Below are 25,734 nucleotides of genomic sequence, written 5' to 3' on the forward strand. Positions count from 1 at the left end.
CCAGGTGCTGGAGCAATGGGCAGGTGCCCACTTGTGGGGGCCATGTCCTGCCATGGTGCTGAGAGCAGCTTAGCAGGGCTGGGCCATGGACAGAGAATTCGTGTTTGTGCACAAAAGCAGCAAAGGCTCTTTCATGCAGCCTGTGACTGTCATAGCGTGGCACGGTCCCTGCTCTCCATGGTCTGGTCCCCTTGCACAGCTCCAGCTGGGATCTGCAGTGTCTGGAGCCAGCTCTGACAGCAAAGGGCTGTATGCCTTTGCAAGGAGGAGGAGGGCATGGCTGCTGGTTGGGAATGAAATGGAAGAGCTACTGCTGCTTTTGGGGACATAGTGATGCAGCCCACCCTGCCTGCATTTGCCAGGGTGTGGCTGATAGTTCTCCATCCAAACAGGCTGCTGGGTGCCTGGGATGGCTCATCCTGCCTTGCTCTGCATCCAGAGAGACTGTGTCTTGCCTTTAATGAGTTTTCTCCATCCCCTCAAGTTGGCAGGCAAGGGAGCAGCTCGTTCCTGAGTGCTTGCCAATCCTAACAGAGCGAGTGTTTTACATGGACTGTGCAGCAATCCCTGTTCCTGCCTGGCAGCAGCGTGGAGGGCAGGCTGGGGAGGAGCAGGGCTCTGTCCTCCCTGCCTGCAAGAGCTGGAGGGTGACAGGCAGTCTCTGGCAGCTGTCGGTCCCCACCACTGAGCTCATCCGAAGGCCTTTGCCTCTCTGGGATGTGGGTTAATTCCTGTTCTTGGATTCTGGCTCATCCCCTGTGCTGCTCTGCTCTTGGAGGGTCTAACCCACAGCAGGGCAGAGCCTTCTCAACCCAAGGTCCCTTTGATCTCAGCCCAAGGGGTTCAAAGGCTGTGTGTGCAGCACTGTCTGGCTGGTGTCTTGCTCCTCTGTGTAGTATTGAAGAGATGCTGTGTTGTACTGCCCTATTGAGTGCTGTATGTGTATCCCTTCCTGTGGACAAGTGCAGCTCTGCTCCCTCTCTGAGCTGGGGGAAACTTTATAACTCACAGCAATCCTCTGCCAGACCCCCACCCCGAGCTGGCTGTGGCGAGAGTTTCAGGCATTGCTGTTATTCCATGTGCAGCCTGAAAGTTTCTCTGTATTTTCTTTTCATCCTATATCTTTCCCAGGTGCCTGCTCTTGGAAAGGGTGGGGGAATTTGGCAGCTTGGGCAGCCCCTTTGAGGGCCGCAAGGCTGTGCAGTGCATGTGGCATCAGTGCTGTCCCTGCCCAGGAGAGGGGGCTCCTGCTGTGGTGCCTGGTGTGGTGTGAAGCTTTCCCTTCTTACAGCAGGGTGGGTGGGCAGGGATTGAGAGCCTGCCCTGTGGCAGCTCCTGCCAGCTGCTCTGGGTCAGGATGGCTGCAGAGGCTGGCACAGCTGTGTCTCCCTCCTCCTGTCCAAGCAATGACTGTGTAAGTCTCACTTCCTCCTCGTTCAGTGCTTAGCTGGTGGCACACACAATAGTTAAGGGCACAAAACTCTTTCAGTGGCTATGAATTAAAAGGAAGACCAGACAAACAAAACTAACCCAAGCTCCCAGGAATTCCTGAATGGTCTGTATTTGCTCTTGGCAAAAGGGGGTTTTTTCTCCTTTCTTTTGAAGGAACCTGCTGAAGTTGTTAATTTCCTGGCTCACTTGGCTGGGACCATTTCATGCAAAGAAGTCAAAACCATTGATGTAGCCAGGCCAGTGATCCTCTCTCTGCAAATACTGCAGAAGATTTGGCTAAAAATGCAGTGACTGAGCCCTGTATGAGCTCAACCCTCTTTTGTGAGAGAAGACAGGTGGGACTATTCCTCTAAGGGATCTTGTGTGGGCTGTGGGTTTGCATCCCTGGCTGTCAGTGCTAATGTCCCACAGTATGGAATAAATCCTCTGCTGCGGAGCAGCTGCTGCCAGACCGTGGGACCAAACCTGCAGCGAGCATCCCTTTGGTCCTGTGCACATCTGGACAGTTTTACTTCATCTCATAGAACAATTTCCCAGGTGCTGTGGTAGCACTGGAAAAGTGGAAGGAGTAACCCAGGTTTTGTGGCAGCAGAGCTTTGCTGCTCTTTGGCTCTGTCCTGCAGTGACAGCAGCAGGGAACCTTTCCCAAGGTGGGTTTGTGCCCAGGCACCCGCTCTGCAGAGGGAAAAGCCAGGTGCCTCTCCAAAGTCAGAAGTGTGGGTGCTCATAGCTTGCTGCATGTACTTTCCTCAACCTCTTGGCCTATTCTGGACAGCAAATCTATGGTCAGAGGTGCTGAAATTCAATCCAGCTTTGTCCTGTGAAGGAGATGTGTTGCTGTGGCAAAGCCTGGTTTTGCATGGATTTGGGAGGAGGGCTGGGAAGCACTCATTCCCACCCTGAGTGCTGTGGTTCCCTCTCCACAGCTGCCATAGGTGGGTTTTGAAGTGCTCAGCACCCACAGGAATCTGGTCTGTAGCTCTGATGTCAGCTCCTGGCAGTGAGCCCTGCCCATGTGAAGGGGTTTGTCCCCAGGTGGGCTCATCTCTGGCTGCTGGTGCCAGGACAGGGCTGGAGAGCACAAACTAAAGCACAGGAATTACACTTAAAACATCAAAAAATGCTGTTTTAGTCTCAGAGACGTTGTGGAGTCTTCAGCCTTGGAGATACTCAAAACTCAAGTAGAAGCTGTCCTGAGCAGCTGTAGCTGGCCCTGCTGGGAAGGGTCTGGACTGGGGGGTCTCCAGAGGCCCCCACTACCCTCAGCCCTCCCATGATCTTCATTCCTGAAGCACTGTCTGAAGCTGGTTCCTGTGACTGCCACCATTTGAGGACCATCTCCAGCTGCTTTGGCTCTTCCCTACCTTCCTTCCTTCCTTTCCTCAGGGCTTGCTGGTCACTGGAAGCTGAATGTGAGTCCGAGTGTGCCCTGGCAGCCAGGAGGGACAGCCATGGCCTGGGCTGCGCTGGGCCAAGTGAGGGAGGGGATTGTCCCTGACTGGGGCAGCCTCACCTCCAGTGCTGGGGACACTTTGGGGCACCACAATATCAGAAGGGTCTGTGACTGTTTGAGAGTGTCCAAGGAGAGGGATATGAGGATGGGGAAGGGTCTCAAGGGGAAGCCATAGGAGGAGCAGCTGAGGGCACTTGGCCTGTTCAGCTGGAGGAGAGAAGATGGAGCACAGAGCTCACTGGGGCTGCAGCTCCTCCTGAGGGGCAGCTCCAATCTCTGCTCTCTGTGACCAGGGACAGGGAACGGCTGGAGCTGTGTCAGGGCAGTGGTCAGTTGGAGATCAGGAAAGGTTCTTTCCCCAGAGGGTGCTGGGCACTGCCCAGGCTCTCCAGGGAATGGACACAGCCCTAAGGCTGCCAGAGCTTCACGAGTGCTTGGACAATGATCTCAGGGGTGCACAGGGTGGGATTGTTGGGGTGCCTATGCAGGCCAGAAATTGATTCTTGTAGGTCCCTTCCAATTCAGGATATTCCATGGCTCTATGATTTTGCTCCTCAGCAGCACAGGCCCCACATGTCTGTCGGTGTGTGGGACTATCACAGAGCGCCTAATTCCCTTTGGCATTGTCCTCCACCTCCAGCAAACCTCCCTCCCTGGCTGCAAGAGCAGCACAGGTGGAAGAGCAGAGTCACTGGGGAGAGAAGTGATGACCAAGCTCCCCTTTGGCTGTGGTCAGGATGCCCTTGATGGCCCTGGCAGTTGCACTCATCCCACTTGCTGCACTCCTTTTGTCTGCATCTTGCCTTTTAAATTTCTGCAGAACTTTTCTTCCAGACTTTCTTCTTTGTCAGAAATGTGATGCTTCCCCTGTACTTTGGGAACCGAAGGATGCCTCAGCTTTGTTTCAGCTTTCTAGGCAACCAGGGAAGAGCATCCCTTGGCTGAGAGATGCTCACCAAATGAGAGGGGAAAGCAGTTCTGTAATTAGCTGCCTGCCTCTGCCCTGCTCTCAGGATGTTACTGATGGGGTGCTGTGTGGGGAGGGTGACCAGGAGGGGCAGAGGGAATGTTTTCTTTTGCAGGTCAGTTTAAGGTAAATCAGAGAGCTACTTTGCAGCCTCCACTTTTCAATCTCTAATTTGCCCAAGTGTTTCTTAACATTGGGTAATGAACTGGAAGATTTGTTCAGTGCTTAAGGGCAAACCCCATTTGCTGTGTTGCAATAAAATTTTCTTGACACCTTTCTCCATGTCAGACAGTGATTCGATCCATAAGTGCTTGGGTGAGGTTGTAGCCTCCAATTTACAACCAGAAAAATAATTCTGGCTGAAACAGGGGTTTCCAGGCTTCCATCTGTGAATTGTCATAAAATCACAGAAGAGACCCTAAAGATCACCTCATTCCACCCCCTTGCAATGGGCAGGACATAATGGCCTGGAGTTTATATGATTTTTCTGAGGGTAAGTAATTTTTGGAAGATGCTTTCTGCTGCCTTGGCAGCCCCAGCTGGGCCAGGAGTGAGGGAAGCAGTTCACTTGGTTGTGTGCATGAATCCAATTTCAGTCCTGGCTGGCTGAGAGCAGGAGCCCTGATTAGCAGGTGTGACTAAGGATGTGATGCAAATAGTCCTTTTGCATCAGTGTCCAGCTCTAGTGAAGCAAAATAATGATTTGCACATCATGGTCTCAGTTGTGTTTTTTCCCCCACAAATTTGCTTTGAATGTAAATGCTGGAGCAGCAGCAGTTCCACTGTGGAGACTGAAGCCAGGCTCAGATTAGTCTGAAATTCAGTGATGCTGAAAGCTGGCAGACGCCTTTTTCTGTCTGTCACAGGGTGAACGTGCAACAGGCAGAGAGTGACAGGCATGTCAGGGCCTGGGGGCTAAAAGCACAGGTGTCATGAGCTGAAACAGAGGAAAATGGAGCAGTTGTGCACAAAAAGCACTGAGAAGCCTCTTTTTAGTGGATGAGTTTTTCCTCTTTTATCCCTATGGAGGAAATCTTGATGCTGAAGGTTTCTGTCCTGACAGCTTTTGGCATTTCCCTGTACTCCCTGCTATTTGCTAACAAAATCCCATTGAGCATCCCCTGAGGGGAGCCTGCCCCTGCCATGAGAGGGGCTGTGGCTCCCAATGGCCAAGGCTCCCTGTGCATCAGCTGTTCCCCTGGGACAGCAACCCCCTCAGCCCACAGCAGTGTCTGCTGATGGTCTCACCCCATTTAGCCCTTGTTCTTCCCAGCTCCATGCTCTCTGTCTACCAGGACAGTCTGGGTACATGGTGCTGGGCTTTTCCCCCCTATAGTCTGACTGATCCTCACCAGTTCCCACTCCTTGGGGAGGGTTTCTCTTTCCCCAGTAGTTTGTGTTTGTGCCTTGGCTGAACAGGGCACGTCACCTCTCCTGACACCCCAGGCTGCAGGCTAACAAGCATGGGGCCATGTAATTAATAAATGACCATCAACGTGGCAGTGAGTGAATGCTTAGGGCACTCCTGCCAAGCTGTGCATGTCTGCTGGGGTCAGGAGGAAGCACGAATAAATTTTGGCTGCTGGTGCCAAACAGAGGGGACAAAGGATATATGAGCGTAGAAGCCCATAGTTCCTATTCACACATCTGCTTTTTACTGCTGAATAAGAAATTAATGTAATCCATTAGCTAATGCAATCTCTCATCAGTCCAGTGATTGATAATCATCCCAAAAGAGGGTAGCATGTCCTGCTTTAATGTCAGAGCAAGAATGGGAGGTTTGTCTTCTCACAGAGAGAAACTCAGGCTCATGGCTGCTGGGATCATAGAATCTGAAATGGTTTGGGTTGGAAAGGACATTAAAGATCATCTCATTCCACCCCCTGCCATGGGCAGGCTGAGAGCAGGAGCCCTGACACCTTCCACTACCCCAGGCTGCTCCAAGCCCTGTCCAACCTGGACACAACCAGGACCCACAGCCCTGCTGGGTTCCCTGCAGCCCTGCCAAAAAGTGCCTTGGACACTTCCAGGGATCCAGGGGCAGCCACAGCTTCTATGGGCGCCCTCTGCCAGGGCCTGCCCACCCTGCCAGGGAAGAGTTTCTTCCCAGTATCTAATTTAAACCTTCCATCCTTCATGTTAAGTTCCTCTAAACTGAGCTCATTGCTCAGGCCTGAGAGAGGGGGTGAGCTGAAGCTGCTGGGTGGGACAGTACTTGAGCAGAGGTCCCTGGGGTTCCTGCCCCTGTGTGGGTGGGAAGCTTAGCTGTGCTCGGCATGGGGCTGCTCTCCTGTGCAGGACTCAGGTGTCACTCAGCTGTCACTGAGCGCTGCAGGTGTGTGGGGATCACCCAGGTCACTGCTGGGCAGGCTCTCCGTGTCTCTGTCCCTTGCAGGGGTACAGGCTGGCCGAGAGGCAGAGCATGGGTGGCTGTGTGCTGGCACATGGACTCTGGGCTGCCCAGAGCCCAGGAGCAGGGGCTGTGACAGTCCCTGGGGTGAGGGGTGGGATGGACCCTGCAAAGGGCCAGTCAAACAGCACACTCCCTGAGGAATGAGAACCAGGTACTGTCAATCTGACAGTCTGACTGCAGCAGTGGTTGAATACATCTGTTTAATCTCCATCCATGACATCACTTTCCAGAGTGGGGAAAACAGTTTTCCTGATTCCCTTTATATTTGGTGTTGTTTTTTGCATTAAGTTGCGGGGAGAATTTGCCTTTTCAGGGAGGATCCCTTTGGAATCATGTGCTGGCTGAGCTGTCCTGGCTGTTCAGCAGCCATCAGTGACCACTGCTAAACATTCCCACCTGTGAGGTCCATGCTGAGATCACTTGAGAGTGACCCCAGGGGTGTGGGGATGAAGGCAGTGTGCTGTTGTGTGACATGGGCAGCAGTGAGGACAGGCTGCTGGCTCACTGCAGGCAGCAGAGCTGCTCTCATCCCAGAGCTGGGAAATGAAGGAAGTGGGATAAAACCTGTTGTCCTTGGGGATTTGTTTTTCTGCATATGGAAATCATTGCTGGCAGGGATGTGAAGTGCAAGTGTTGGGGAGGGACAAGATGGGCCAGGTCCAAGGGCAGGAGCACAGGCCCTGCTTTTCTTTGGTCCCCTGAAGGAACTCTTTGGCTCTCTGCCAGTCTGGGGGCAAAAGAAAAACAGGGATGATAAAGGGATTTAAGCTGGGATGTGTCAAACCACACAAGGGGAGGGGCTGCAAGAGAGCTGGAGAGGGAGCTGGGACAAGGGCCTGGAGTGATGGAACAAAGGGAATGGCTTCCCACTGCCCGAGGGCAGGGTTAGATGGGCTATTGGGAAGGAATTATTGGCTGTGAGGGTGGTGAGGCCCTGGCACAGGTTGCCCAGAGAAGCTGTGGCTGCCCCTGGATCCCTGGCAGTGTCCAAGGCCAGGCTGGACAGGGCTTGGAGCACCTTGGGACAGGGGAAGGTGTCCCTGCCCATGGCAGGGGTGGAGTGAGATGAGCTTTAATGTCCCTCCCAACTCAAACCCAAACCATTCTGTGATTGTATGAAACCCCTTGTCTTGGTCTTCTGTTGCTATGAGAGTGCTCTCATGGCCCCTCTGTGTGCTCCAGGCCCTTGCACGAGGGGGGATACCTGTGATGAGCCCCCTACCTGGTCTCCTGAGTGGGGCAGCAGGAGAAGGGGGTGTTGGACACTTCTGCTGCTGTCTGTACGTTGGTTACCATCTCCAAGTGAAAAGCAGCCCAAGCACTGCGCCAGTGGTGGAACTATCCCCCATCATCTCCCCAGAGCTAACTTTGCCTTTGCTGACACAAAGGCGGGTCTGTGTCCCTGCCTTGGCAGGCTCGTCCTGGCCCAGCGGTGGCTTTGTGTGCCCGGCTCCCGGAGCTGCAGATGGGCTGCTGTGAGTGGCTGTCAATGTGGCATTGTCTGTGGCCACCCCGCCTCCCTCGGGGGGATGGGCAGGGGGTGCTGGCCGTGCCCCCCTTGTGCTGCTCTGGGTCCCCGGCACCCCGAGAGCCAGGCACTGCCTGGGGGCACAGAGCTGCTGTGCTGACCCCCTCTGTCCCCCAGGGTCCCCTTGCTCCTGCAGGGACCTGTCCTCTGGCTGCCCCCCCTCGGAGCAGGGAGAAGGGTTCATCCCAAGAGCACGTGGTCCTGCTCAGATGGCATTGCACCAACCTCAGCCTTTGCCATCTGCGCTGCTGCCACGTGGGTGAGAGAAAGGGACGTGGGATATCCCCATTCCAGCAAGGTTTCGGTGCTCCTGCCACGGGACAGAGGGATGGAGCCCCTTGGAAAGTGTCTACCCCACCAGGTGTAGGGACCAACCCTCTGCATTGTTGCTCCCTGTCCTGTGTTCTCCCTTTGTCCATGTCTGTCTCAGACTGCAGAAAGAGAAGGTGGAAAAACCAACCTGTGAATAGTACAGGGACAAGCTGGGGGTGCTGAAGCTGGGACAGGGGCTTGGTGGATGTGGATTCACACAGGGCCTTGGGGGATGTGTGCTGTAGGTTCTCCAAGTGCAAGGATGGACTGCAGTGTCCTTCAGGTTAACCCAAAGGAAGAGACAAGCAGGTGTGTGGTCAGGGAGAGCTTGGGAGGAGCTGCCTGGGGACAACATGGTCTTTGTGACTGCTGTGAGAAGAGGTGGCACAAAGCAGCATGTGTCAGGTTGGCACAACGTGGGCTGTGTCCCTTGCCTGGTTCCTGCCACCCTCTCTCTTTGGGTCTGCCTGTGAACACCTCCTTGGCTGCCCAGAAGTTGTAGGAACGGGGGTCAGGGATGTTTTAATGCCTAAGCAAAAGTGAGAGCAGGTTTCTATGGGTTCCTCTGCCCCAGGCTCCTGGCAGGAGCCCGATCCCTCTGTGTTTCCTTCCTGCATCCTGTCTGCATGGGGATGGTCGGGGGGGTCTGGCAGCTGTCACTAGAGCCCTCTGCCCCCTCTTCCATGCTCCCACAGTGGAGTTTCAGGGTGAGCTCTTTCCTTGAGAACTGGGAAACTGCAAGCACTGCCCCTGTCTCTGATCCCCCATGCAGCCCCCCTGCTTTCTGGATGAAGGTGGGAGGAGAGGAGGGAGTAGCAGGAGACTGGAGCTGTTGCGGGGCGGGTCCCCAGGAGGGAAGTGATTTATGTCCCCATGGTGTGTGGGCTAGGCACTGCTGCTCCTATGGCTCTGGCCCTTGTGAGACTGCACTGCTGGATGCACTGCTGCAACACCTCACCTGTGCTCAATCCTCTACCCTGTCTTGACCCCACTGCCTTCTTCCACCCCACCTCTGTGTGCTCTCTTCACTCAGCACCAGACTCTCTTGATTGGCCAAATATCTGTATGTATCTCATGGAACTTGATCTTCTTGAAGAATTACTTCTTCATTTTCACAAGGGTTGTCTCCTGAGGAGGACAGACCTCGTGCTTTTGGAGCATTGGGTACAGCTCCTGCTGAAGGAGCATCTGTCCCCCAGTGCCCTGTGGGAGTTGTTGCTGTCTCTTGTGCCCAGTCACCTGCCTGCCCTCTGTGCTGCTGGGCATGGTGATGGATGGTACCTCATGGGTGGTACCATGGGGTGGGATGGATGGGTGGGCTGAGAGAGGCTTCACAGAGATTGCTCTTCCTCTGGTGCTATGAAATCTGGTGCTCCTGGGGCTTCTGCTGTGAGCTCCATGCCTGGGTTGCAGCTCTGGGGAGAGGGAAAACGCCTCTGCAGAAGATGGTGGTTAAGACATCAAAGGCATTGAAGCGGGAGGGACATTACAAATACAATTGTCATGGAGTGCTTCCCTCTCAGTGCTGGGTGTGAGCTGTATGAGATGGAGAGAGATGCTGTGCACAGAAATGTGCTCTGATGGTGTCAGAGGCAGCTGAGGTGTCAGAGATGTCAGGATGACAAGGTGTGATTCCCATCTAAGCTCTTGCTACGAGGTGCTGGCTCTGGCAGGGAGAGGCAGAGCAGAGTGCTAATCCCTTGGGAATGAGCAGGAGGTAGAGCACTAAGGCTCTTTTTCCTTTTTTTCCCCTCCCCAGTGCTTGTGGTTCTGACCTAGAAATTCCTTACTACATTTGCTGAGCTGGCTTAGTTAAAGACTTGACTAATTTCTTGAGGATTAATTATCAAGAGAGTGTGGTGAGGGAGGGTAATGTCTACTCCTAGCACTGTAGGCCAACCTGCTCAGGGTTCCTGGCTTGGAGACAAGTGCTGGTCTGTCCCCAGTGTCCCAAGGGCACATCTGCTGTGCAGGTGCCTATTGGGGAGCACATCAAGATGTAGTTGTGTCTTGCTCTGGTCCTTCTGTTTGTTTTCACTCTGTTTAAGCAGAAAACCTAATTCTGGTCCTCAGTGAGACAATTTCAGCTCATGCTGCTGTTCCTCCTCCCTGGAGGTCCCTGTGACTGATGTCCCCAAGGCCCTGTGTGAGCCTTCCAGTTTGGGTTGGGCACCTCCACCTCGACCAGGGCTTTCACAGTGGGCCTTGGCCACAAGGATCTCTGCAGTCGCCTGGGGAGGGGCTCCCAGCAGCAGATCTGCAGAGATCTGGTCTAGTGCTGGGGTTTGGGGGATCCTTGTGCCCTGTCTCTGTGGGTGGGGTAGTGCTGGTCCTCCCTGCAAATCGCTTCCCAGTCTATCCAGAGGCACTTTGGAGGAAGCATGCAACACGCTGCAATGTGGGTAGTACTCGTTCCTTTAAAGCCATGTTGTTGTGTTCAGGATCATTCCTCAGATGTGCAGTGACAGCAGCTGTTTTTCAGGTTGCAAATAGCTGCATGCCCTGGAGAGTGTTTGGAGGAATGTATTCCCTTGATCTCCACAGGCTCTTGATGTGCTGATGAAAGCGGGTTCCCTGTTTACCAGCAAAGTAAGGGCAGGTTGGCAGTTTCGCTCCTTTCTGTGCTTTTCCCATGGTGTTTTGGGAGGAAGCAGTGTGAAGAGGCTGTCAGCAGCCCTTGGACCCATCTGCAGTGCTGGGGGGTGACTCGTGGGCTTGGTCCTTCACTGCAGTTGTGGGAAGCTGGGGGAGAGACACAGAGCCCTGATGGGTTCCCTGCAGCCCTGCCAGAAGGTGCCTGGAGAGAACACGAGCTCCTCAGGAGAACTTCTGCAGGAAGTGATTGTGTTGCTGTCTGTTCCTCAGCACAGAGGCTTTGGCAGGAGGCTGAGTTTGTCCTGGACACCATCATACAGGCACAGCTGTCACAGCTGGAGGAGCCCCGGCCACCCAGGGTTCTGCAAACCCCCTTTTCAGAAGGCAGTACCCAAAACATCTGTTTCCCTGACCTGTGTGAACAGGCAGCTTTGCTGGTAGTGACTGCAGTGCTTTTTGTTTGTGTTTTGGCAGAATGATTGCAATAAACAGTGAATGATTTATTAATAACCTGCAAATAGCTGCTCAGCAGCTGAGCAGGGGGATGCGTTTGCGCTCTCTTCTTGGCCACAGGGAGCTGCCAAAAGCACCAGTGTTCAAAGCTGTCTCGTTCAGCTGACAAACAGGGGTGTGCAGCTGCTGGGGCTGCTCCTGGGGCTGCAGTCACTGGGTGCTGAGGCTCTCCCCAAAGCCAGCTGCTTTCATGGGGCAGCACTGAGGCTTTGGGCAGGGTTGCTCTGCTGGATCCTTGCTGGCGCTCGTAGCAGAAGAATGTGGAGGTGAGGAGTGCTCTGCCTGCAGCAACCCCATGAGCTTTGTGAGTGCTGGAGGACAGAGGTGAGGAGCTGCTGTCACCCCAAAGGGGCAGCCCAGGGCAGTGCCCTGCAGCCTGCCCATGCCTCCCACACTGATGGCAGGAGTTGGCAGTTCACACCAAGGCATCATCTCAGGCGGTCTGCAGGCATCTCTTTTCCAGTTTCTCCAACTTCTCTCCCCGTTGGAGTTTGAAAATCTGTGAGCATCCTTGCTTGGATCAGAGCAACTGAATTTTAGCTGTTATTTCCTTCTGTAAGTCTACCTTCCTCTGGGTCTTGCAGGAGCTTTCACACAAGCTCCTGAACCATGAGGGGTTTGAAGGGAATGGGGAAGGGTTGGGAGAAGAAGTGAGTGGCTCAGCTTCACCCTGCTGTGGGAAGCTGGGAGGATGTGGAGGATGATGACAGTGGTGGGGAGCGAGTGAAGGACAGGCTGTGTTTATGGAACGGAGCCCAGCCCTGTGGCATGGGGAACGACACCACAGGGTGGTGCTTGGCTGCATGGGAAGTTTCCAGGGCCAAGCTGGGACTGTGGAATGGCCTTTCCAAGGAGCAAAGCACTATACAGCAGTAAAGGTGGTGGGGGCAGTTGCTTCCAGCACCCACCTCCAGGTGTGTGCAGCCCATGGGAAGCAAACTGCACCAGAGATTCGCTGTAAAGGAGTGTTATCCACAAGTGTAACCTTCCTCCAGTCATCGTGTGCTTCTGAAAGCACCTGGATCTCTGTAGTGGACCATTCAAACCAAGAGGTTCCCTTTGGCAGCTGTAAGCCCAGAGAGCAGAAAGAGTGTGAGATGTGCATGTGGCTGGACCTGGAAACTCACACTCAGGACCTGGAAATGCTCCCTGCATCTGTGAGCGAGCCCAGGGTGTCAGCTCCACTTCCCTGGGAAAATTATCTGCAGGTGCCTTGTGCTGGGTGGATGGGTTTGCTCTGCAGAAAGGGCTCTGTGGATGCCAATGGGATCTCTGCTGTGTGAACTCTTCCCCTGCACCTGCTTCCCCTGGACAAGTCCAATTCTGTTGTGAAGGTTAGGGGGTGTTGGAGTCCAGTTTGATGTAGTCTGTGCTGCTTAGGAAGTGGCACTTGCTGCACCCTTGATAATGCTGTACTAAACTGGGTTATCTCCCCAAAGCCATGAGATTCTTTAGCATATGATGTTCTTGATGCTGTGACAGCCTGTACTCCTCTACTCGCATCAGCCCTGGGGGAGGGAGCCAGGGTTAATTCCTGCCTGCTGTCAGAACCAGCAAGTGCTTTGGATCCCAAAGTGCCACGGTCTGGAGGGGGATGGCTGTGGGGGGACTCGCTCTTCTCTGGGAAGGAAGACCCTGTGAGGTGTTGAGGCTCCCTGCTGCCCCTGGCCTGGGGCTGTTTGTCCTGTTCCTGCCACCTTGGGAGCCCCTGGATTCCAGTGGGAAGCAGTGAGTGTTCCTTTGCTTCTTCCCTTGGAATCAAGGTCTGCCTCGCTCTCTGCAGGCATGGCACGGCTGTGTCTGCACATTTGCTTTACTGCTAATGGAGCTGCTGCTTTACCCATTGGTTTCTGCATCCAGAAAGGTCTCACGAGAGCAACTGCAGCTTTTCCTCTGCTCCACAGGGCCACTCGGGTGCCCGGCTAGCTGCAATGTTTGCTGGATTTCAGCAGATGAAAGGCGCGTTTTTCTTAATAGCCTGTGTAATTTTTTCCAAAGGGACCCCTTGCATTAAATCTTTAATCCAGCCAGCTGCTAAGGGAGAAGAGTCAGTCTCCCTGCCTTTGCTGTGGAGCTCTTGCACTGCCCTGATGTTACCCGAGAGGCTCTTCCCTTCAGAGCAGTTGGAGCTGGTGCAGCTGGAGCCTTTGGGGTGGCAAAGGGCCTTGTTGCTCCTCTGCTTTCTCCCTGGTTTTTGCTGTAGTGCCACATCTACTCTGTGCCAGGGAAGCAGGATCCTGTCTGTGTTGTATGTACTTGGGTCACATCAGCTGGAACAATGTGAGATAAACTACATAGGATTTGGGATGTGCTGTTGCAGGGCTGCTACCAAAAACCCTGTTCCAGCAGGTTGCTTCTGCTTGTGATTTCTCTTTATTTCCATGCTCAAAAATCCTCGCTTGCCCCAATTTCTTAATAGTTTCAGGGTTGCTGACTGTCATTTTTGGCAGCTTTTTTTTATCAAATGCCTTTTGGAAATGAGGTGACATTTTGCTGAGCCTGGTGCTGCCTGCCCTGCTCCTGGGCAGGGGAGAGGGAGGGCTCTTGCTAGCCCAGCTCACACTGTCCCTCCTGCTTGTGCTGATTTGACTTTTATGTTGCATTTGCTGCATGCTCTGACCTTTTCTTCCTTCCTATCCCCTGCTTTCTGCCCTCACAGCATTCTCTGTGAGGCAGGAGTAATTTGGGAGGAAAGCCTCATTCATTTTTTGTGCACAACCATGGGTGCAGCTGTTGATTTTGCTGGCAATTGCCTTTGATAGACATTTACAGAGACAGTGACCCGTGAAAGAGTAAATCAAAGACTCAAAGCTGATGCCTGGGAGGCACCTTAATCTGATGTGTTCCTCTGCAAATAGTGGGCAGGTAACAAAGACATATCAGCAAATCAGGCAGAGTTCAGCAGGGGATGCAGCTTTCCAAAGAAAAGGGCCTGAGGATGGCTGGGACATCTTCAGTCTTATCATAGAATCATGGAATGTCCTGAGTGGGAAAAAACTCATGAGGATCATGGAGTCCAACTCCTGGCCCTGCACAGGCACCCTGACAATCCCACCCTGTGCCTCCCTGAGCTCTGGCAGCCTTGGGGCTGCAACCGTTCCCTGGGGAGCCCAGATATCACTGGTCACCAGGGCTGTGAGGTTGGAAGGAGGGTTATTGAGCTTGGATTGCACAGCTTGGCTCCTGCAGCTGTAGTTCTGCATGAGGCTTTTCTGTGGATGAAAAAGATGCTTTGCATTTTTATTTATTTATTTTTAATTTTCATGTTATCTATTTTTATTTGCATCTTGGTGCCTTGAAAAAGCCTTAGCTCTGAGCACCTCTCTGTGATCCCATGGCTGGGTTCTTGGGATGCCAGGACCTAATCTAGGGCCAGAGGAGCCCTGGCCCTTATCCTGGTCCAGGGCTGGACTCACTGCCTACATCTGGAGGTGACTGAGGTGGATTTCAGCCATGACCAACCTCCCAGGCAGTGGGACCCAACGTGGCAGATGTGCCCCATAGGTGACACCTGGCTCAGACACTGCCACTTCCATGCTCTGGGCTGACTGTCTGTAGCAGGAAAGCTGCTCTAAGTGCCAGAACTGCCCTATTATCACTTCATCTTATTCCTGAGCCCTGTGGGGCTGCTTGTGCTGTTCCAAGAGCATTCATCCATGAGCGTTCACAAGTCTGGCTGCTCTGCTGGCAGCTCCTATCTCTGCCTGGCTGGGATAGCACCAGCCTGCCAGCAGTGACAGTGTGGCCTGTCTGATTTCCTCTGGTACTTCCCACCTTCACTGCTTGTTTGCAATTTTCCTTGCTCCATGCATGAAATGCAGAGTGACCTTTTAAAATGTGTTCTCCTGGATGCAGGTGAGGATTTGTCCATAAGGCATCTGTGCCCTGCCTGCTCTGCATCCCTGGGGGTGGCCTGAGGATGCCAAGCTGTTTGTGCTGGGGAGGATGTGGGTCACATTGTCCTGGTGACTGTCCCTCCTGCAGGACAAGAGGCTGCTTCCCTGGTGCATTATTGCTGCTCTAATCTGCTGCTGCAGTGTTGGGGAGGCTGGTCCTGCTGAGCAGCACTCCTGCGTGGTCACTCCGTGGCTCTGAGCAGCATCCTGACACCAGGCAGGCAGGGACACCTTCCCAGCCCTGCTGGGAGCACCGAGCAGAAAACCATCCCCTGACCTCTTTAGGTCCCACCCATTTGTGGCCAAATCTCTGGCCAGCAAGGAGGCTGAGGGCACGGATTGCCATGTGCCACTGCAGTGCCAGCTCCTGCCGTAGCCCCCACAGGAAGGGCGCCTGGGGTTCACTGCACAGGGAGGGAAAGCTGAGCTTTGGTGGAAATGAATGGCTGGAAAGACACAGCTGAGTTGGAACCATGGCCCAGCTGGGCAGAGCCTGAGGATATTGGAGTGAAAAAGTCCCAGACTGTTTCTGGCAGCTTGAATGCTGCAGGGCAGCACGGGATGGCCTTGCCCATCACTGCAGGCTGGTTGCCCTCACTCTGTGTCCCTCCTCTGTCCATTCTCTGCAGCAGCTGATGTGAAGGAGCCCCAAGGGTTTGCTGAACATTCCAAAACTGCTGCTTCCTGTGGGAATGCTGTGGGCCCCAAGATGAGGGCAGAGCTGTGGTGGGACCCATGGAGATGAGCCATGTGAGGCTGCACCAGGGAAACCCATCAGCTTCTGCATTAGAAATGTGGCTGCCTGTGTTCAGCTTTTGCTTTTTATGTGTTGCCAGAGGGCTGCTGTTGGCAGGTCCAGGTGATTTGGAACAACTCTAAAGGGAATGGTGAGGGCTTATGATTTTGGTGAGGTTGTGACTTCTTTCTCTAGAATTTCTTTTGAGGCCTTTGGGAGTGCGGTGTTTTCCCTGCGTGTCCCAGGCCCCAGCTGACACCTGTAGATGTGGATTGGGGGCTCCTTCCACTGGAAGTGAAGGTTGGGGTGGATTTGGGGGTCTGACAGTGGATGAGACCGTGGTGTGACAAAAGGGCAGAGAGCTGCTGCCAGGGACCTGGGGTCCAAAGCAGTGACATCCAGCACTGGACAACTTGGGCTAAGACGCAATCTTCCTTTTTTCCTTCCTTTTTCTTGTTTTCCTCCTTTTTCTGTTGGGGTGTTACAGATGGGGAAACATCTCCTGTGCCCTCATGCTAGCCTGGACCAGGTGGGGAGCTGTTGGCACCTGGCATAACCATGAAGAAAGTAGAATCCCAGGATGGCTTGGGTTGGAGGGATATTAAATCTCATCCCATTCCAGGGTTCCACTGTCCCAGGTCACTCCAAGCTCCATCCGGCCTGGCCTTGGGCACTGCCAGGGATCCAGGGGCAGCCCCAGCTGCTCTGGGCACCCTGTGCCAGGGCCTGCCCACCCTCACAGGGAAGAATTCCTTACCAATATCCCATCTAACGATGTCCTCTGGCAGTGGGAGCCATTCCCTGTGTCCTGTCCCTCCATGCCTTGTCCCCAGTCCCTCTCCAGCTCTCCTGGAGCCCCTTCAGGCCCTGCAAGGGGCTCTGAGGTGTCCCTGGAGCCTTCTCCTCTCCAGGTGAGCACCCCCAGCTCTCCCAGCCTGGCTCCACAGCAGAGGGCTCCAGCCTGGAAGAAGCCCCGAGCCCTTCCTGAGCCCTGCCGGGGAGGGAGGGCAGCGCCCTGAGTTTTGCCGAGGGCTGTGGGAGGGGACACGTCCCGGTGACCGTGTGGGGTTGCACAATGCCGGGCTGAGCTCTGCCTGTCCCCGCGGCCCGGCCCGGAGCCCGCGGCCATTCCCAGGGCCCCGGCCCGTCTGTCATGGCTGAGCCCGGCGCCTCCGAGCAGGGCGGGAGCGGGCAGGGCAGCGTTGTGCTGCTGTCATGGTGCTCCCCGTGACTCCCAGCTGTGCCTTCTGCAGGCCTGGGGCGGCGACAGAGCCGGCTGTGCTGCCCGGGGGGAGGCAGACACGTCGAACGGGGTTCTCCAGAATTTGGGGGGCCAAACCCCAGCTCCCAGAGCTGCCTGAGGGGCTGGCAGAGGTGCCTCGGCTCTGCTCAGCCCTGCAGGTGCCACAGGTGGTGCTGCTCCTACCTGTGTGCTGGGAGATGGCCTGAGGCGTGCTGCTGTCTCTGCTTGTGCAAGGGTGCATGCTGGCTGAGCAACGGCTCACAGGAATGTGATGGACAAATCTTTGGTGTACTTCAAGCTTTTTTCCTCATTTGGCGATACTAAGGGATAGATTCCTTGGCATTTTAGCTGAAGACAACCTGTGTGTTCGTATGCTGACGAGAGCAGATGTAGTAAGTAGCCTGTTCTGTCACACACTTGTGATGCTGGTTTTAGGTATTTGACAGGGAGAACCACTGACCATCTCCTCTCCCATGGCAGCTGGTAACTGATGTAGAAATTGCCATTTCTAATTCGCTTTCTCTTTTAAGCAAAAGGTGTTTCCCTCCTGTCAGTGGTTGCTGTTTCCTAGCAGTGTCTGTGCAGAGCACATGCTGTGAGTTATTTTTCTCACCACATTGACATCATGAGGTTGGAAATTTGGAGGGTTTGCTGTAGGACATGGCTATGATGCTGGACCTCCTTTCTCCACACTGCAGGCAAGGTGTGCTCTGCTTCCTGTGTCCTGGCACAGCCTGACAGACCCCAGTGGGGTGTTTGTAAAAGGTGTTGCCTTACAGCTCTTGCCCCCCTCTCTTTGGGGAGGGGCACTGAGTTCTGGTGGGAGCCCAGTGGACCCTTGACCCCAGCTGTTTGGCAGAAACCACCTTGGCTAAACCCTCTGGCCAGCTAGGACTTAACTGTTGGGGTTTGAATGTGCTGCATGTGCTGCATGTACAGTAGTTAGAGTACCTTTCCTGATCCAGGCTCTGGCAGGATCCTAGGGTGCTTTGCAAGGGCTGGAGTGTTGTCTCCCCACAGTTCTTCAGGGCACAACTTCTCATTGCTCATCCCCTGGTGGGTCCTGGGGCAAGGTTCAAACCCCCAGCCCTGGAAGGAGTCCCCTCCTTCCCCAGCCCCTGTGTTGGTCCAGTGCTTGATGTGGGATGAGTCAGCTCACTCCAGTGCTGAGGCAGTGTGGTTGGACTGGGTTGTGTTTCGGTTCTCAGTAGATCAGCTGAGCTGATTCATTTCTGCTCCTTTCTGCTGGTGGTGTGAGTTCCACAGTGTGACACAGACCTGTCCCACAACCAGTTCCCATCAGCCTGCACAGACACCTCTCTGGGGTTTTCCTTCCCTCTGTCAGCACGGCAGCATCATTTGAAGGCAGCAGTGAGATGAAGGTGGGAATGGAGGTGAGAAGAGCTGATGCTGCAGATGGTGCAGGATGGCAGGGTCTCCCTCCTTCTCTGCATCCTTTGTCCACAGCAGCAGCCTTGGTCTCACCACAGTGTCAGGTTTGAACCACGTGCTCCTGGCATGAGCATAGCATGAGCATGTGGAGCAGAGTCCTGGAAGCAGCCGGGTTCCTCAGGGCTCATGCTGGAAAATGGAGGGCTTCCTGGAGCCCTGGTGTGTGGCTGCCCCATGCACAGCTAATCCCACCAGCTTCCAGGCCTGTGGGTGTCCCTGAGGTGCCAGAGCTGAGGGAGCTGATGTGGGTGCCCCAAGCAGCTCCGTGACCTGAGCTCTGTCCCTGCTGCCTGCATGTGGGGTGTGAGAAGGGACAGCAATGCCTTGGAGCTCTACAGCAGCAGAGTTCCTCTCAGGTGAGGAGTCTCACCATGCAACTGCTCATTTTGGTGGCACTGACCATCTGGATAATTGTCTTTGTCCTGCCCAATGAGGCTTTAAATATTTTGCCTATATTGTGAAGGATCAGATGTGATTTGCTTTGTCAGTTGTCTTATTCTCCTGAAATAAGTCAAAGTATTTGTTTTCCTTTGGGTGCTATTTGGGCTCTGTACTCTGGCAATCCTGGAGGTTTTAATTTTACACAACTAGCGTTTCAGAAGTTGTAGAGGTTTGTTTTGACTTTGTTTTAATTAAATTGCTATAACCTGGGGAAATCTTTGGCCTTAATTTAAATGGAAAGCCTTATTCTGAGTAAATCCAACATCTCTGTCTAGCTGGTGATTGTGCTGTTCAGAGTTTTGACAGGAAAAGTTAAAATTTTACTCCAGGCTTGAAAGTTTGCAATCATTGACTGCAACAGGCAGGGCCAGCTCGGTGGCGTAAGAGGATTATGTTAATCTATTGTTTGAGGAAGAATAGATTTAATAGATTCTGTTTTGGTGCAGAAATTAGATAATTACTGCTTGTGAGGTGAAAAGAAAATGGTTGGAAGTAGAAATGGTGCCTGGTGTTGGATCCTGGGCTCGTTGAGGATGTCTGTGCCCCTCTGGGCCAGTGCTTCCTGAGGGATGTGGTGCTTGCTTGGGAAGTAGAGACGATTCAAATTCCCATGGGGTCTGAGCACCATCTCCTCCTGGCCTCTCTCCCCCCCACCAACCCCAGCTGCCAGGCTGGGTCTGCTGCCAGTGCTCAAAGGTCCAGCTTGAGTCGTGAAGCCCTGGGAGGGAGAGGTGCTCAGGACTGAGCCTCCATGGCCATGGGATCAGTGGAAGGACTTCATACAAATCAGAGGGAAGCTTGAGCCTGTGGATGAGTCATTTCCCAGAGAGGCTGTTGCATATTAGGAAGAGATTTTTCCCTGTGAGGGTGGGCAGGCCCTGGCACAGGGTGCCCAGAGCAGCTGTGGCTGCCCCTGGATCCCTGGCAGTGTCCAAGGCCAGGCTGGACACTTGTGGCCACTTGGGACCATGTCCCTGTCCATGGTAGGGGGGTGGAACGAGATGGGCTTTATGGTCCCATCTAACCCAAATCATTCTGTGATTCCCTGATTCTGTGACTTATCCATAATTCCCTTCCAAGCAGGCCATGCCAAGTGCTGAGAGGTCAGATGTTCATCCAGTTCATTTTGTTGTGTATGAGGTGATCTCCTGTGCCTGGCTGTTAATTGAATTTTGATCCCTCTCCAGCCTGTGGCCACTGGTGCCCCCTCCCTGCCCTGGTGAGCCCCATGGGGGGACGTCCCAGCCATGGGCAGTGCCCGGCAGTCACAGGTGCTTTAGGAAGCTGTGGGCACAAGGCTGGGGTGAAGGGAGCAGCAGGGGCTCTCTGAACAGCCACCATGGTGTGTACAGGACCAGGAGGAGTGGAGACAGCACAACACACAGTGAAAATTGTGTGGCTGGGGTGGCTTTGCCCCACGGGCTGGCAGCTGGGCACAACCCCTCCATCCCTTTTCTGCTTTGTCTTTCCCCAGCCACAGCACTGCGAGTCCTGGTCCCTTTTGGGAGGCCTTGGGGGTTGTGTGCTTGCTAAGGAAACCTTTGTAACAGTCCCCCTGGGTATGACAGGGGTGGTGGGAGACACGATTGTCAGGAGCCAGCTGTGGGAGGGGGCTGCTCCTCCTTGGAGCTCTGCTGTCTGTGGGATGTCGGCAGCTGCATCGATCCAGTCCCCTGTTCTCCCAGCCTGGAGACTGCTTGCTCCATATTGATTATCATTTTTTTTCTGAAGACTGATGAAGTTTGCTGGACTCTAATTGCATGAATTATTCTCCTTTCCATTTTCTGAAACCCTTGATCATGTTAATAAGTTTTCCAATTTTTGCTTTGGGTTTTGCCAGGACTCATTTTTCAGGGAAAAAGAACAACTGGTATGCAGTGAGCTGGGTCTGTTCCCAGGCTGCTTGAGTAAGTGGGGATTATACATGTCCCAGTTTGTCCCACTTGGGCAGGATCTGGGGGGTTTTTCCCTTTTGATTTGAAAGAATCATAGAATTACAGAATGTCCTGACTTGGATGGGACCCACGAGGATCATTGAGTTCAGCCTCCAGCCCTGCACAGACATCCCAACAATCCCACCCTGTGCATCCCTGGGAGACTTGTCCAAACACTCCTGGAGCTCTGGCAGCCTCAGGCTGGGACCATTCCCTGGAGATCAAATGAATTTTGGGTGGATCTCAAGCAGTGTGGGGGCAGAGCCAACGGGGCCACTCTGGGGAATGGTTCAGCAGAGGCAGCACTCCTTGTCCATCAGACAGACCTGCCAGCTCCAAATGTCCTCAGATAATCCTACATTTGTTTCTCCTTTGGCTGTGTTTACTCCCATCACCTCACTGTTGATGTTTTAGACTTTCTTCAGTCCTTTTGAACTCAACAAACTATTTTTAGGAGGTATCAACCAATTTTCTCTCATTTTTTTCACTTAGCGAGTATCTAAAGGCCTGTGTGGCCTCTAGCTGCCTGTGCTGCTGGCTGCTTTTCCCTGCCCTTATCTCTTCCCTGCAAGCCTGAGCCAGGTTTTTATGCAGCCGTCAGGGAGCAGCACCAGGGACAGCCCTGCTTTGGGAGGTAATTATCCCTGTGTGCCCATGATTTAACTGCACAGTGCTGCCAGTGGGGAGAACCTTTTGAAATGGGATGAAATAACCTGGCACATTCCATCTGGGGGTTAAAAAGGGAATTGGATTTCAGGAGCGTGCACGTCCCATGCTGCTCCAAAAAGGGACAGCTGCTGATCAGCTGCTGCAGGTGGGCTAGCACTGGGTCAGCACTGGCATCTCTGTGCTGGGGGCTGGGGCTGCCTCTGTGTTGCCACGCTGGATTTGATGGTGATTCCATTTCTGAGTGCTTCTCTGGGAAAGTGAATTTTCATAGAATCATAGGAAGGACCCACAAGGATGGATCACGAGTCCAATTCTCAGCCCTGCACAGACCCCCCAACAATCCCACCCTGGGCATCCCTGGCAGCGCTGTCCAAACACTCCTGGAGCTCTGGCAGCCCCGGGGCTGTGCCCATTCCCTGGGGAGCCTGGGCAGTGCCAGCACCCTCTGGGGGAAGAGCCTTTCCTGATCTCCAACCTAAACCTGCCCTGGCACAGCTCCAGCCGTTCCCTGGGCCCTGTCCCTGGTCACAGAGAGCAGAGATTGGAGCTGCCCCTCTGCTGCTTCTCAGGAGGAGCTGCAGCCCCATTGAGCTCTGTGCTCCATCTCTTCTCCTCCAGCTGAACAGGCCAAGTGCCCTCAGCTGCTCCTCCTCTGGCTTCCCCTCCAAACCTTTCCCCATCCTTGTAGTGCAATGCTCTCCCTATGTGATTCTATGTTATTTCCAAGAAAGAGGCTATTTTAATTTAATTTGAGAATGAGGGTATTTTACCTTAATTTGGGCAGCACATCTGGGTTTGCTGCTGGAATTAGAGTGGTTGTGCTAAGTGATACATTGGGTAAATCAGTAAATTGATGTGGCTGGCTCGTGGTAGGTACCGGCACGGAAGTGTGTGAGTAATGCAATAGAGCTGGCAATTACAGCAAAGTGCCTGCTTAGACTGAAATTATTGAGCCTCTTGCACATTCTGCACTTTATTACAGCTGTGTTGAGATGTAGCACTTCCCAGAGGGCCCCACAGCTCTGACAGCAAGTGTGCTGCTCCCAGATCCGTGCTGTTCCCAGGAGTCAGCTCCAGGAGCCTCCAGAGGTATTTCTCCAGGGTGCCGGGCACCAGAGAGGACCTGCAGTGTGTTGTGCCACTGTGGGCTCATGTTTGCACAGAGCACAGGCACATTTAAAATCCTAATGAAATGCATTGAGTCCAACTTTTACCTCAGCACTGCCAAGTCCACTCATGTACCCTCACAGAGAGGAATTTCTTTCCAATATCTCATCTATTCTAGCCCTTGGTCAATGGGAAGCTATTTCCCTCTTGTTCTGTCACTCCAAAGTCCCTCTCCAGCTCTCCTGGAGCCCCTTCAGGCCCTGCAAGGGGCTCTGAGGTGTCCCTGGAGCCTTCTCCTCTCCAGATGAGCACCCCCAGCTCTCCCAGCCTGGCTCCAGAGCAGAGGGACTCCATCCTTGGAGCATCTCCATGGTCTCCTCTAGGTTTGTTCCAACGTCTCTTGTGCATCTGTTTCTTAAATCAGTTCATACTTGCATTTAACATATTTCTTCACATTCACATGTTGATAATTGATTTTGAGCACCCTGTGAAATAATGTATTCCAATTTTATTTTTATAGCTATCCCAAGACATTTGATGATTCTCTGGTATGCTGGGTTAACCATCAGTGAAAAATTTGGCCCCAGTCACTGTGGGTATATTTAAAATAGGGTGGAAGAAGTTTACTTCCTAAACCCCAAGAATTAGTGCTCAGAATTAAAAAAAAATAGTGTTTATCAAAATTCTTCTGAATTGGCTGAAAGATTTGACTGGGAGCTGATGTGTGACATCAGTGGCCAGTTTTCAGCAGTGTGGAAAATTCCTGTCCCAAAGTCCTTTGAGGTCCCCATGGTGCTTTCAGATGATTTCTGAGGTAACTTGGAGGGGCCAATCCCTCCCCAGCTGGTACTAAGAGAGGGATGATAAGAAATTCTCTTCCACCTGACCTGAGGACACAGATGTTCTTGGGGAATTAGGAAGCTTCCTCTCACCCAGTTTTGGGATCTCAGCAGGTATTTTTCCCTTGTGAGGAGAGGGACTCTCATGACAACTGATGGAAACAGGACTCCCATGGTGAAGCCTTTTGCCACAAGACATCCTGGGATGAGCAGGCAGCAGTGCCTCCTGTTCTGAATCTGTTCCTGATGTGCTGCCCAGGCTCCAGCTCCTCCTTTGGCCCACGTGGCAGCTTTTCTAGATTGTTCTGCTGTTGTCACTGCTCAGTGTCACACCTCCAGTCTAGGACTGCACTTGTGCATCCTGCTGGGCTCTGTTCTCTGCGTTGCTGGAGTTCTGCTCTCCAGGTATCAGCCAGCCTGGGAAAGGGACAGAGGGGAAGGCAGCCTTAAATCAGCCAAGGTTTTGCTTGTAGAGATGGGGTGGCTGCTCCCACGATGGCTTAAACTTGTTTTAGTTGCTTCCCCCACACACTGGGAGGTCAGGTTCTAGTGAGCATCCCCCGTGCTGTTCTGGGGGAGGGATAAGCTGTGGGAAGCATGGCTGAAGGAGGAGCAGGATGGGCTCTGCATCAGCTGCTGAGTGGCTTTTAGGGATGCAGCTCCCTGGAAGAGCCAGGGCTGCAAAGTGGATGTGTTTAACTGGTGTTGAGTGGTCTAGGTGTGGAGTGGGCCCTGGAGAAATACACTTAGAGTCCTCTTGGACTGTAGGAGTGGATGGATGAGCTGTCAGCTCAATAGAACCCCCTTTCCCTCTTTCCCTGCTTCTGCCTATCCATATTTAAGAAGTGTAATTGGAGCAAAAGGTGCTTGGGGAAGCCACAGATGTAACCAGATCTGGTTTGCTCACATTGGGCTTGGGAGCATAGGGACTGAGGGCTGCAAGAATGGTGCAAGGGCCACCTTCCAGGGCTGTCTGGCTTGTCCCACTGTGCTGGCTGGCCACAGGACCTGGCAGAGAAGCTTCCCAGTTCACACTTAAAATGTCTGAGGTGCTGGGATATAGCTCTGATGATTTCTGCCTGAAAAAGCATTGTGGTTGTTTGCAAGCTGGGACCAGTGCTGGTTCCCATATCTCTGATGGCTTCGTTGTGTTTGGAGGGTTCTGAAATGGGCAGTGTTGGTCTCTAGGGTCTAAAGCAGTATATGTTCAGGAATGTGTGAGATGACCCAGACAGCCAGGCTGTGTTTGACTTGTGGGTATTTTCTCCTCCCAGATGCTGCAGCCAGAGGTGTGAGATGCCTGTGCCAGGGCTGTGTGATGGCTGTGCAGCCGTGCTCAGCATCCCCCAAGTCCCAGCGCCGTGCAGGTTCTGATTCCTGCTCCAACGTCTCCTCCACAGCTCCTCTTAAAAATCAGTTTATGTCTCTGCAAATTAAACCACTGTTTCACTTATGAAGTGTTTCATTCCACTGATAAGTGGAAGTGGGAAGCTGTTGCATCGCTGAGTGCATGGCTGCAAACCCCAGCACAGCAGATTGTTAATGTGAAATTAGAGAGTTCAGCAATATCTTGGCAGATTGCCTCTGCTGCCTAATAGGAGGCACCGAGCTCCTCTGGGAGCCAGCTGGTGTGACAGCCCTGTTTGAAGGGCTGACCACTCTTCTTGGAGCAAGGAAGGGCCTGAGGGCTGTTCCATGTCCTTGGGGCAAAGGAGACAGCCCTTCCCTTGCCTCAAGGCAGCAGCACAAAAGCAGAGGCTGTAACTCAGAGGAATGATGTGGGAGCTGTGCTGCCTCTGCGCCAGCACTGGGTGTGCTTTCAGCCAGATGGGTCCCAGTCAGCCTGGTCCAGGGTCACTGGGGGGACTGTGGGGCTGGAATCCCCTTTTTGGGCACAGATGGAGGTGTTTGTGGAGTTGTCTGAGCTTTCGGGCATTGGTACCTTCAAAGCCACTGTCCCCAGCTTATCCAGAGGTTTCACGAAGGTGGCATTTCCTCCTGTTTGTTTTCCAAGTGCTGGCACTGTTGGGCTCACGGACTGAGCTCTGCAGCCTGGTAGGGAGCCTGACTCCCTGCCAAGAGCTGTGGCTCCTGCCTGACCCCACCGCAGGGTACTCAGGAATCTGTGGTGTCCCTCCCTGGCTGTAGGGTGTCCCCCGTGCAGCCGGAGTGCTGGGGAAGTCT

General features: G+C 53.5%; 1 protein-coding gene across 1 annotated transcript in view; it reads left to right on the forward strand.

Moving 5' to 3' along the window:
- LOC129127391 (ankyrin repeat and fibronectin type-III domain-containing protein 1-like) overlaps positions 1–25,734 on the forward strand; it is a 237,778-nt gene that overhangs the window by 22,041 nt on the left and 190,003 nt on the right. The gene's annotated exons all lie outside the window — the stretch shown is intronic.

This window comes from Agelaius phoeniceus, chromosome 16 (genome assembly GCF_051311805.1).
Source record: "Agelaius phoeniceus isolate bAgePho1 chromosome 16, bAgePho1.hap1, whole genome shotgun sequence".
Taxonomy (NCBI): domain Eukaryota; kingdom Metazoa; phylum Chordata; class Aves; order Passeriformes; family Icteridae; genus Agelaius; species Agelaius phoeniceus.